Raw genomic sequence first — 13,729 nt, forward strand, 5'->3', positions numbered from 1 at the left:
ACTTCTTTGGGAAGAGTGTGGCCAATAAGTTGAGGGAGGTGATCCTTGCCATCTTCTTCATCCTAGTGACACCACATCTGGAGTAATGTATTCATTTCTGGTCTCCACAGCTCTAGAAAGACCAGGAGCTACTGGAGAGAGTCCAGCAGAGAACCACAAAGATGACAAGGAGTTTGGAGCATCTCTTATGAGGAGAGACTACAGGAACTGGACCTGTTTTTGTGGGGAAGACTGAGAGAGATCTCATCAATATCTATAAATACCTCAAGGGCAGGTGCCAAGAAGGTGGGCCCAGACTCTTCAGTGATGCCCAGCAACAGGATGAGGAGTAATAGGCATAAAAAAACACATCAAGTCCCACCTCAACATGAGGAAGGACTTCTTAACACTGAGGGTGGCAGAGCACAGGAACAGGCTGCCCAGGGATGTTGTGGAGTCTCCCTCTTTGGAGAAGTTCAAATTTCAGCTGATTGTGCTCCTGCGTCACCCACTCCAGGTGAGCCTGCTTTGGCAGAAGGGTTGGACTAGAGGATCTCCAGAGATCCCTTTCAACCATAATGTTCTGTGATACTTTAAGTCACTATTTAATAAGTGAGATGGGCTGCATTCACTAACTAAAGAAAGATAATAAATTAATAATATATTTTGTATTAAAGATTGGCATTCACCAGGAATTGTCAGGCTAATTTTAATAATATTTCCCAAAGGATCCATCTCTGGATTTGATATTTTTAGAAAACTCAGTTTTTTATATTTTTCTCTTTAAAATAAATGGTTGCAGGGACATCTGCTATGCTTTTGTGCCTTTCCACATTTTCACAAATTTGAAAGGCTTGAAAAATAGAATGGAATTCTTTATTTACAGATAAGAACATATTCACTGCTTGTGATCAATAGTGTTATATCTAGAGATTCAAGCAGCTCAGTTAGAACCATAACAGGCAGAGTTTATTACCAGTAAATCAATATGATGTCTCTTAGCCATGCATCTCTTTCAAGAATCTGTATAGTATAATGATTATCATTATAAAATAAAGTCCAGTCTCTCTTTTGCTATCTTCTGGTTTTGATCTTGTAAAACTGGGAATTGATTTTCCTAAAAATCAATATTTTGTTTCCACCATGTGGCAGATACACCACTTAGCAGCAGCTACAGGTGCCAGCCCTTGAGTGGGATTGGGAATGAATACATGCTGAGGGAGAAATTGCTCAAAAAATTTCAAGATCAACATCTCCAGGCTAAAGAGCTATTTATTTTCTATGCCATGGGTGCAACACAGCAGCCTTCCCTGAGCAAACACGATGTGCATTTCCAATTGATTTTTCTGTTTTCCTCAGCAGATTTAACCATCAGCAAGAAATATCTCTCATTCGTATGCTGGATTTCCACAGATGTGAATAAATCCTGCTCATCTCACATGAGAGAAAGTCAAGGAAAGCAGAAAGCCAGCTGCTGCCCTAAAGATAAGTTGAAGGTTCATCTACTTTGATAATGACAGTCATACGAAATATCAGACGTTTATGCTCTCAGCAATCCTTGTCACAACTTTATTCATTTAGGCAGACTTGATAAAAGAAGAGATGTAAAGAATCACTTAATTTTGTACAGGTATTAAAGGGCTATAAACCTTCATTATGTAGATGAAGACTGATAACAAACCCGATTGTCTTTAGGCTATGCTGTGCCTCTGAGATCTCATCAGTATCCAAATCTGTCATAAAGCATGCTTAACAAAAAGAAAAAATACTGTCTTTTTGGACAACTTGCTTGCTTCATTAAGATACTGTTACTGGCTTCTAACAGAGATAGGAGACTTTATAATTTTTATCTTATTTTTTCATCTAAAAAACTAAGATACCAGGTTTTTCACAACACCTTTGTGAAGAGTTTTAGACAAACTGTTTGTGTCTCATAGAGAGAGCTCTTCCAGCTGTTTGTGTCTTCAGGCAAGTCCCAGCAGGAAAGAACAATTGTATTCCCAGTGGCTATTTTCTGAGCACAAGCAGTGAAGTTTATTCCCAGAATCCAAAGATCAAGAGTATTACTACATATGCACTACACAGGGATTTTTCAATACATCTGGAAATATTTTTCCCCTTTCTTTCCCTCTTTGTTGTTGACATTTATATTTTGTAATGTTTTTAAGAAAAACTTCACCTTTCTGATATAAAGGCACTACCAATAAAACAGTAATTGCCTTTTTAATAGGGTTTGAGTATCAAGACATCATCTTATAGAGAATGAAGTCAAAACAGTGCAGTGTCTTCCCAGTTTTTCCACTGAGTTTTCCAATGGTCCCCAGCTGCCATCCAAATAGCCAACATACTTTGCTTCTGCTACATACTTATTTAGCAGATATGAAAACCTGTCCTATCATACTGAAACATTTGAATTGTTTTGGCATCAAACAGCATTACCTTGTGTATTGCTTTATGACTCCACACATTTGGGTTGCTATAGAAAGAATGAACTATCCCAATAAATCTCTCTTTATGGGCAGTAAATTCAAACATGATCAAGTTTCTGAGGATGCAAAAGCTTTATTAGCAAAGATCTCATTCTCCATGCTTTTGGCCATTATGTCATGCCCCATTACCATCTCCACTGCACAGCTTTATAATTAGCAGAAAGTTTAATTCAAGATTGCAGTAGTTTGCTAAGATTTTGCTAAGACAAAATTGTTTAGATGAAGGTGTGTAGTTACTGTACTCCCTGTTTTAAAATTTCTCTATTTTGAAGATTATGTCCTTCTTTTAGTATCCAATGAATTTAACAGTATTATAGTGCATGGTTTTCAATATTTTATTTTACTAACACTATTCTTTAAAATATTATTTGATAAGGTAATAAATCATACCCTAAGATTTATTGTCATATATTCGCATATTTATCATATCCATTGTTCAATAAGAGGGGTTTTGTCCAAATACTACAGAGTGTATTTTAAGCCAATGTTCCCAATTTAACAAATCACAAATATGTCCGGGCCTCGCAATTTCATCATTGTCATAAACAGCACACAATTATTCCCAGTACAGGCACACTATTTATTTCTCAAACAGAAAAAAAAAAGAATGAAAAATCATCTAATACCTGACATCATCTTTATTTATAGGAAAGCAGCATGTGGCAATCAAGACACAAGAGATTAAATGTTCTTCAACACCCAAACATTTTTCATCTGAATTTTAAACCAGAGTCCCTCAGCATGGGGCTAGCTGTATTGTGACTTGAGAGGATCAATGCATAAAGTTTCTGGGACGACATGGAGATGTCTGTTTCAGTAATCAGAGTTTGAGTAGCATAATTCCATGCACATAAAGTTACCTCATTCTAAGTCATCATAACATGTTTATATTTCACAAAGCTGTCTATATTTGAAAAAGTTAAGGCTAGTTTTCTATTTCTATTATTTTGTCCTGTGCAGATCATGCATTTCAAATAAAGGTAATGTATTCCAATAGTCACTGAGTTCAAAGCCACGACAGATACAGGTAAATCTCCTAAAGAAAATGGAATATTATTTACGTTTCTTTTTGTTTGCTTGGGTGTCCTGTTGTTTTGCAGTTCTTTTTTTTTTTATTATTTCCATTTACTAAATGGAAATTGCTCATATGGTGAACTACAATCAGTTTTGAGCTCTGATTTTCTCTCAATTAAAAATGAAATTGTTTCTGCATATTTTCTTGTGATTTCTTAGACATTTAACTCAGCAATCTAATGGTTGAATAAGTTAAATGTGATCTTCAAATGCAGAGTGCTTCAGATAATCCTTTTCTATACTTCTAATAGCCTAGCAGCTATGTTAAAGACCTTTCTCATTTATAAAACACACACATATATATTTTTTCCCACTATATAGTGATGATAAACACAGCATGTTTTTTTTATTTTTCCAGAGGTTCTGAACCAATATAGCTAAATGTTGATGACTTCTTATGATGATGATCTGACAAATTTTGCATACTGTCTAAAGCTTCACATAACATTTTAATTTTGGCATCTTCATGAGGATATGAAACCCACTCATCTTGGTAGAAATTACCCAAGACATGATAAAAGTATAGAAGCACACTTGATAGACATACAAATTTATTTCAGTAAGTTAAGAAACAACATTTTGAAGAAACATGAGCATTTGTTGCCTGCTGTATATTCAAGTGTACCATGTCTACAGTGAAAATGCATGAAATTTGTGAGTGAGAGATCCAAAGTCAAAACATTTGTCCAAAGTTAAAAAACCCAACAATTAAATAGAAAAAAAATTAGTGAATATTCTTTTATTCAATATTTTGGTTAATTATAGTGAAAAATCACTGTTTTGATATACAATAAAATGTAATCAGAGTTTTGCTTTCCACTTCTATTCCACTTGGTAGATCATATGATCTCTTCATCAAATAAAACTGGGTGGAACTTTAGAAGATTTGGCACAGAATATTTTCTCTGTAGAATAATACAGGAAGATACTAGTAACCTATGGAAATATGTCATTATCAATTCAATTTGATAATTCTTTCTAAGCAATTTCTATTAAGATCTCTGAAATCCATTTAGAATTCTATAATGACTTTACCTCTCTCATTCCTATGTAGGTCTTCTGATAAAAGAAAGAGAATTTTATAACAGTAGCCTTAAATCACAGTCGGGGTTCATCACAAAGTAGAAAGGACTAAGCAGAGTTGGTGGCTGCTAAACAATTAGAATGCCCGGTCTGTCCATGACCTGCACCTACGCACACGACTGTAAGGATTGAACAAATCCAATGTGTAAGAATAAATGTACAGGAAAGACTTTGGCCCTGCAAACCTGACAGCTGCAATATCTGTGTGCATGTTGGTGAAGTACCTACCCAAGAACTTAAAGACTGTATGAACTTAGGGAAACCTGAGATAATTAATAAAAACATGAATGACAAAAACAGAGGTATGTTTCAGACCTTTGCGGGTTATAAATATTTTAGTCCAGTACTGTAGGAAAATCCTTCTTTTCTTGTAAGAGTGACATTCCCCAGAACTTTTGCCCTCTGTGGTGTGCCACTTATTCCTTTCCTTGGGAAGAAAATTAATGGGCAAAACTTACCTTCAAAATGAAAGTAGAATGAGGTGCTCCCTCTCTTCTTCCACACAGTACTCCACTCATCCTTGACATGGGAACAACAACTGCTCATCATATATCTGCCCAAGAGAATTTAACCATACCTGTCTGATATTCTAGAAGATTCCCCACTGCCGCAGACATCCTTTCACTAAAAATCCTTTCTTTAGGATTTTCCTTCAGAGAAGCTAAGAGGCCTCAGAGACAGAATGTAAGCAATGGTTATCTGCTGCTGTGGAATGCAACAGGTCCACCAGTGATTGGCCCATCTTGGATGTGTATAATTAATGGCCAATCAAGGACAGGGCTATCTCGGACAGAGTCGGAGAGAGCTCCTTTGTTGTCATTCTTTTTCTATTCTACTCTTAGATTAACCAGCTTCTGAGGAAACCTTTTCCTTCCTTTTCTTTTCAGTATAGTTATAATGTAATATATATATATCATAAAATAATGAATCAAGCCTTCTGATCACAGAGTCAACATTCTCGTCTCTCCTTCCACCTGAAAACCCCTGTGACCGTGGTCACACTCCAAGTCCTCTCAATGTGAATTACTCAGGGATGGGAGGAAGTAAATGACATATTTCCCTCTTTTTGTCTGGTTCTTTTTTGGCTTATCCATCTAAAAAATTTGTCAATAATTTTTTTTTTTGTTCAAAGAAAAACAAGAAGCAATGATATGACTCTGTGAGTTTTGACAATGATGGCAAAACATTTTGGTATTGAGTGCCAGATATATTTTGAAAGGGAATCTTTTGATGCCAAACTAAATGTTTCCTGAAATTAAATTTGTCAGTTTAAATTTAATATAAATCATTTCCTTCAAAGAAGACCAAAACTGAGACCCCTCCCTATTGAATCTCATGTTCCTTGACTGGAGACTTACTATTTTTCTCTTCATACATAAAAGTACATGATAAGATACGCAGTTTGTTGCATCTGTGTATAACTCAAGGAACTGAAACTTGCTGCACATCTTACTGTCTTTTGCATTCTATCATTTTCTTCTTTTACCTCTTAGTAAAGAAATATGTCTCTTTTTTTTTTTCCCCCAATATTATGCTGATTTTCTTTAGTAGCATTCTATTTTGACATGAAATGTAAAGAGTTAATAAACCATTAACAGAAACACTGGAATTCCTGGAGAGAATTAAACTGAAAATCATATTTAGGCTTTGAGGTTTTCATATATTTATGAGACTGTGGGTTTTTTTGTTAGAAGAATTTATTACTATTATTTACATTGAGTGCATGTCTATTTAAGCCAATGGATATCAGTCAACAATTCATATAATAACTTGATTCCCTAGCAAAGTTGAATATCCTTTTTTGGGGTTTTTTGTTAGTTTCTTTGTTTGTTGGCTTGGTTGATTTGATTTGGAGCTTTCCTTGGTCTTTTTTTTTTCTTTTCATAGGAAAAGAACCATCCTATGTCTTCTGTCATTATTAATATCCATCAATTTTTGGCTCATTCACAAGTAAGGGAGTTCATAGAGCCTTCTTTGGGAAAAAAAACCCTCAAACCAAGACTCAACTTCACACCTTTCGTCTCATTACAGTTCGGATTTCATATTCTGTTTGAAGAGAGCCATAGAGTGCCCAATGCATCGATAGATGACAATATTGTAATGACACCACTTGAAAGAAAAGAAGAGACTCTCAAGGCTCACAAATGTAAATTATTCAAGAATAAGGTGAAACAAGAAAAGATGAGAGGAATTCACTTTCTTTAAAATTCTAAGTGTTTCAGTACACCAGCCCTGGGCAATTCTTTCAAAGCTAGAAAGAGAGAGGAGATTGGTTTTGCAAAAGAAGACCCAAGGACAAACTTTAAGTGTGATTCTGTCAGAGACCGACTAGGAGGGGCTGTTTGAGTAAATAGCTAGATTTTTGACAATAAGCCCCCCAATTGGCATAATTAAATACTTTAGTAGACCTAGGTCTATCTCATTTTAACTAGACTTTCTTCACATGCAATATCTATAGGAAGGGTAGGAATGATAATTTCCAGGCTTAAGGCAATTAAGATCTAGATAGGTATGTTGATCACTGTGCCAGTGTGGTACCTGAATTTCAATGGTTCTTCTTCCTCCTCTGTGTTTACCTCCTAAATATATGCATGAACAATTCCATTTTGCTGGATGGCTCTCCCAGTTCCTTTCTGCCAGCATGACAAGACTTCCTTTTCCATAATTATCTGCTCATAACCTCAAACTTTGTATTGCACACCATCCTATTATTGTTGCTGAAGTCCCAGTGTTGCCTAATTCTGTCTATAATTTGTCTGCACTGATACTACCTTCCAACTGAATGCTTTTAATCCATACCAGTACTATACTTGGAGTTTATATTTTCAAAATCACTCTGAAGTCTGAGGCATGTAGTGGCAGGACAAGGGGGAATGGCTTCAATTTGAAAGAGTGTAGGTGTAGAATAGATATTAGGAGAAAGATTTTTACTGTGATAGTGTTGAGACACTGGCACAGATTGTCCAGAAAAGTCATGGCTGTCCCATCCTTGAAAGTGCTTAAGCCCAGCTTAGATGGGGTCTGAACAACCTGATCTAGTGAAAGGCGTTCCTGACCATGACGGAGGTTTTGGAACTAGGTGATTTTAAAGATTCCTTCAAACCCAGACCATTCTCTGATTCTATAATGTTCCACAATCCATTTAAAACTTCATTATTCTATTTGCTGAGTTTGACTATTAATTATCAGGTCTTTATGTGGGGTCTTAAAGTGTTTTTTTAAAAAAAATCTAATTAGTAGGCCACATTTATTTATTTATTTTACTTATTAAAATGTCTTGGAAAATTTACAGCATTCAAACATTTTTATTTCATTCATTCTCCTAAATAAATTCTCTGGGTGTTTTGGTGTTTTGGGGTTTTTTTTGTTTGTTTTGATTTTTGCGGGTCTTTTTTTTTTTTGGTCTTTCTTTGTTTTGTTGGGTATTTTTTTTCTTTTTCCTTTTTTGGTTTGGTTTGGTTTGACTTGGTTGGTTGGAATTTTTTTGGGTTTTTTGTTGTTGTCAGTTTGGTTTGGTTTTTATTTCTTTCTATCCATTTTATCCTCATATTTCTCATTCCATGTCTGTTTTCTCTCTAGATTTACCTGATAGATGTCAAAGATATTTACACTGAGAAATGAAAAAGGCAAGTTCCTAAGTTCAGCACCTGACATCCAAATTTATTATTGAATTTGTTATTTATTATTAAAAATCTATTATAAAATTGAATGAGCAGAGCACATAAGTAGGAATTACCCAGGGGAAGTCATAAGTAATTTTGTGACAGGTTACATGTACCTAATGTAGCTATTCACTTTTTTGTTCATGAAAAACTGTGTGGATTCTACATTAAGTGTTGAATACCTTGATGGCCTTGACTATTTTTGCAATTGAAGGCATCTTCAAATATATTTACCCATATGTCATGTGGACCTGTACCCATTTACAAATGATTAAAATTAAACATGGAATGTCAACCCTCATTACAAAACTGTGCCATATTTTATTTTAAAAAGCAGCTTGAGAGATGCTTAATAATTTTATTTATTAATTATGAAACAAAATCTGAGAGAATGGATGTTGAGAGAGGCTAGCTATGCCCTGTACAGCAAGAATGCTAGCATAAAATAACAGCCAGTATACAGAATATTATTTTCAGTCACTCTTTATAACATTTATTTTTTTCTTTTAGTAAAGCTATAGTAAATTTGTCACTATAATTTAATTATTTTTGGAAATGTAGTTTCTGGCTGTCTGAAACTGTGTTAACCTATAAGTCCATCACTGAGGTTAAGACTTGAAAACATTTGTTTGGGGGAATTTGCAATGAAGTTACTCTTTTCAAAAATATGGAAAGGCACAAATACACCCCCCTTAGTCTTGAAATTTAATTGTCATATCTGTATTAAGGATGTGTTACTCAAAATTCCGTAATGGCTCAAAGGACAGAAAAATCTTCTAGAAGGACTGTACATCTGAAGAAGTCTTTATAGGTGATTATTTTAATTCACGGATTGTAGACTGTCTTTAAGTGTACATGTCTTTAAGTTTGCTAAGTTTGCTCCATAGTCAAGCACACATTGTACTGTTGCTCTCTAAAGCCTGATAGGATTAATTCATTTAAGACACCTCAGAATGTTTTTTGGTTTGTTTTGTGGATTGGAGGTTTTGTTTTTTTTATTGGTTGGTTGGTTGGTTGGGTTGGGAATTTTTTAACACATCATGCATTTTTGTATTAGCCTTGGGTTCACTTATATAAAAAGTCAAGAATTCTGCCGATCAGTATTCCTTTTCCATAAGTGAAAAAAATTTTTTCCAGAGTTTTTACTGGAGTTTTTCCATTACTGCCCAATGTGACAGCACACAGCCTTCTCAATGTACAAAACAATACAATTGTTTAAAGAATCACCATATCTGATCTGTGCATTCTGTTGCTCTGCAACCAAACCAAGTTTCTTACTTGCACAATCAAGCCTTTTTATTTTACCAAATTAAGCTTTAATTTATGTTTTTGAGACTATCTGAATGTATGCAAGATACTGTAGAAGACAATGAAGTGCCAGTCCAACCTGAGGCTCCATGAGGTGCAACCATACAGAAAGGTCACAGGTTACAGCACACTGGCCAGCGTTAACAATTGTGCTCTTGGCTTTGTTTGGTTATCTCCAATTTTTGCAATAGGTGAAAATCAGAATTTCCAGGTTTTGATACTAGAGTTGTGTTTCTCTTTGTCTTGGCATTCAAATTCTGTCCTTTAAGAATGCTGTTGCTGGGGGAGGTGTAGGACAGTGTTATGGTAAACCTCAGTTCTGCAGTGTTTCATCAGAAATACAGAAACATGACTCTCAAAATCTGCCTAAACCTTACTTTTTCTTCCTTTAATCCTAGAACTGTAAACAATATATTAATGAAGAATTTTCATGGTTTTTAGTACAAAATTACAAATAACTTTTAAGTGTCTGATGATAAATGTACTGTGTCCCTTGCTGTCAATTTTGAGGTAACTCACAAGAAATATTTTCATGTGCATGTTACTAGGAGTGCTGGACTTTGTAAGCTTGTGAAGAATTCAATCAGCAAATACCATGAGAGCTCAATTACTCGTTGCTATCTTCTAGCAACATACCTGAGAAATAAAAAAAAGCATGGCCATCCATTTGCCCATGTTAAAACAATCTGCTTATATTTCTCCTGCTTCTGTTGTGCCTGAATAGTCCAACAGAGTCTTCTACTTGAATCATTTCAAATTCACCTCTAATGAAAACTCCTACAAATCTCACTTTATCAGCCACTTAATGGGTTTATCACCCTCTTATACTGTTTTCCCAAGAGTTATCTTTGCATCACATATAGTATTCTGCGGTGTAACTCATTATAGCATTTTAGAAGCAACATATAATTCATTCATTTCTAAAAACTGTATAATATTTAATAGGAAATATCTCTTCCTAATGTTTTCATCAGGACAAAATTTTTAGCTAACACAATCAGCACTTGGGATTTGGAAGCATGGACTTTAATATGATGAAGTTGGAAAGCAGAAGGAATGAGAAGGAGAAAGAAGTAGCAACTAAGTTCTTTGTTATGCCAAAGAATTCCCCTCACTGTTCAGTGCTCCTAAATTTAAAATTAGAAGTGTTTCACTGCACCTGAATTACTTTGGCTCAGATAAGTAATTCCAATAGATCGGCTTTAGTGATAATCTTCTAACTTTAAATTTAGACTCACTGAAATGTCTGGTTCCTTCAGAACACAATTTTCCAGGTTGAAGACGTTGTCCTGTGGAGCTGCAGCTAGCATTAAGGGGAGAGGGAGATTAGTGATATTATACAGTATATTCAGTTACTCAAACCTTGAGTCATTTTTCATTTTCATTTCAAATGTTTATATACAAAGTTTCATTTTAGGGAATGTGTCATATCACAGTTATTAATGGGAAAAGTGACTGAAAGTTCAAAAAGCTTTACACAAGCAAAGAGATAATGGAGGCAGGCAAATACAAAATTGCAAGTGAAGAGAGGCTAGCAAAAAACTCATGATCAAGGCTAAGGAAGAGCCACAGAGCATAAAAACTCATATAATGAAATAAGTTTTAAAAGATTTTTAAACATCCACCTTCTTGAGATGAAGTTAATGAATGTGATATGAGAAGCTAGAAAGGTATCACATTTTATGCTTTGCAGGCACATAATAAACTTTGGGATTATAGATAAAAGATGCTAAGTTCTGCCAAAACTTGAGTCACTTTTAACTACTTGAAAATAATCTGATTATATCTAAGAAATTCAAAAGCAACTAAGGGACTTAAAGGAGTAAGTGTGGATTTGCTTCACCTAATTTTTACTCAAACCTCATTCTAGGCAGACTTAAAGTTTGGAAAACTCCTAAACTAAGCTAGATGTTCTGAAAGCTGCTGTCCAGTCTACACGAGCAATCTAGATTCCTTCCATTGTGAACATAGACAGACACTCCAGAACAGTAATATTGGCCAGTTCTGTTTTTCCAATAATGTCATTCATACACTTTCTCTGTGAATGATTTGTGCTATTCTTAGTGGTAACATTTCATAACCTTTATTCAAAATACAAATATTTACATAAGGTACAGTGCATCAGAAAATAAATATAAGGTTCTTTAAGTCTGTACCCCACCTCAAAACCCTTTATCTCCTGGTCAGTCCTGTCATTCCCAGAAAAGGATTGGGAATTTGTGTTATACAAATCTATCTTCTTTTTTGAAGAGCTCTCTCTACTGTCTTCTGTGTAGAAAAAAGCAAAATTTCAAGTCTAAAGGCTTGTCCCATTGGAACTACTCTTTTCCATAGAGATGGCAAATGAAACATCAGTTCATTAAATTGGTGTTTAGTTGTATTTGTCTTATGTATCATTTCCACTCCATTTGTCTGTCAGTTTTGCATAAACTGAAATCTTAGCTAATCTAAAACCAGAATACATTTCTATATTTTTCCTCAGGGGTATGTAATTTCAAAAAGCATTAGTAGACTTAGTTGACATCTTAAAACACCCCAGGATACTACAGTACCCTTGGGTGAAAAGGAAAAGGAGTATTTTATGGAAAAAAAAATGTATGGCGATAGGAAGAAAATCAGCAACAACCAACACAAAACAACCAAACAAAACCCCAAACAAACAAAAACCACAAACAAAAAATCCCAAACAGATGAACAAAAAAAAAAAAAAAAAAAAAAAGGAAGACAAAAAGAAACAAAGAAACAAATTATGGAAGTAGAAGAAAGACAGAAAGATTACTACAAATGTGCTGACCTCTGTGGGATGGGCTGTGCTTCAATCAGTAGCAAAACCTTTTCAGATAATTGATGTAGCCCTCTCTGTTGAGACATTTAAAAAGGGATTGATATGAGGCACTATGTGGAAAAGTGCAGACTATGATGGTCTTCCTTCAAAACAAATAAGCAAGCCAGCTTTATATGAGCCAGGTTTGAGTTTCCTGGGTTGTGGAGTATGTACACATTACTGTACACAAAAGATGCTTAGGGTTGGGAGACAGTACTGAAGAGACAATTAGAGTTGAAAAGTCAGTGTAATTCTGCTTGTAACCAATTCCAGAAATGGGACTTCAACAGATGAATGTATTTGGTTTGGGAAGAAGAGAAAAAGAGTAAAATTTTCAGAAAGGCATGTGGAAAATAAGTATCCTTTAAAAAAGAGTAAGCCAAGCTTCCAATGCCTAAATTGGATCTAAATCGCTAGAAAATTTTTATGAAAATTTGTGCTTTTTTGTATCAGAGGTTGTTTGCTTATTTGTTTGTTCATTAGCATATAACTGTTTTCATAAAAAGAGCTGCAACATGCACAGTCTGTGCTGAACTTTCTGTGGAAAAAAAGGATGTCAGTTCAACCCACACACCAGAAATAGCAGAACAGAGGTCAGACAGTGGGGAAAAAAACAGAGAAAAGCAAAAAACTACATGGAAATATTCAGGCAATGTTATGTAAACCATAATTTGAAGGTGCAAAACAGAAATTCTCAGAATGTATAGTAAAAGCCTGAAGCACCTATGCTAACAGCAAAAATGTTTGGGGCCTCTTCTTTAGTTCATGAAGACAGAAAAAGAGGGGAAAAATGCCTAGAGTGTGATTAAGCCTGTCAGAGTTGTGAACTGTCCTCTGGAGGATCTTGATGAGCTGATGCTCCCTCATCCTATCCAGAATCAGACCAAGTGGGAGAGTGATTTTTCTTCATCAGTATCAGGAGACTGTTTTGGGATGAAGTAAATCACCTTCTTGGAATGCCATGCTCTTTCCATCAGCTAGAAAAGAAGGTGAATCAGACCAGTTTGAGCTTTGGCAATGATCCCTTAAACATCTGGATTGGCATTCCTAAAGTATATACTTTCAGTAACTAAATTTAGATGGAATGAACTTTAGCTCTAAGGTTCTGAACCTTTATTGCTGAAATCAGTAGGAGGTGTTTTACTGAGTCAGCTGAGTGTGTAAATGAGACACAAATGCTTAGTCAGGGACAATGTAATTGTCTTTCAAAGGTAGATAAAAGCAAAAGAGCAAAACAACAAAAAACACCTGAAACAGTCCAAAATTCAAGAGTAATAATAATCTGATAACAAAGATGAAACAATGTGAAG

The sequence above is a fragment of the Zonotrichia leucophrys genome, chromosome 1 (genome assembly GCF_028769735.1).
Source record: "Zonotrichia leucophrys gambelii isolate GWCS_2022_RI chromosome 1, RI_Zleu_2.0, whole genome shotgun sequence".
Taxonomy (NCBI): domain Eukaryota; kingdom Metazoa; phylum Chordata; class Aves; order Passeriformes; family Passerellidae; genus Zonotrichia; species Zonotrichia leucophrys.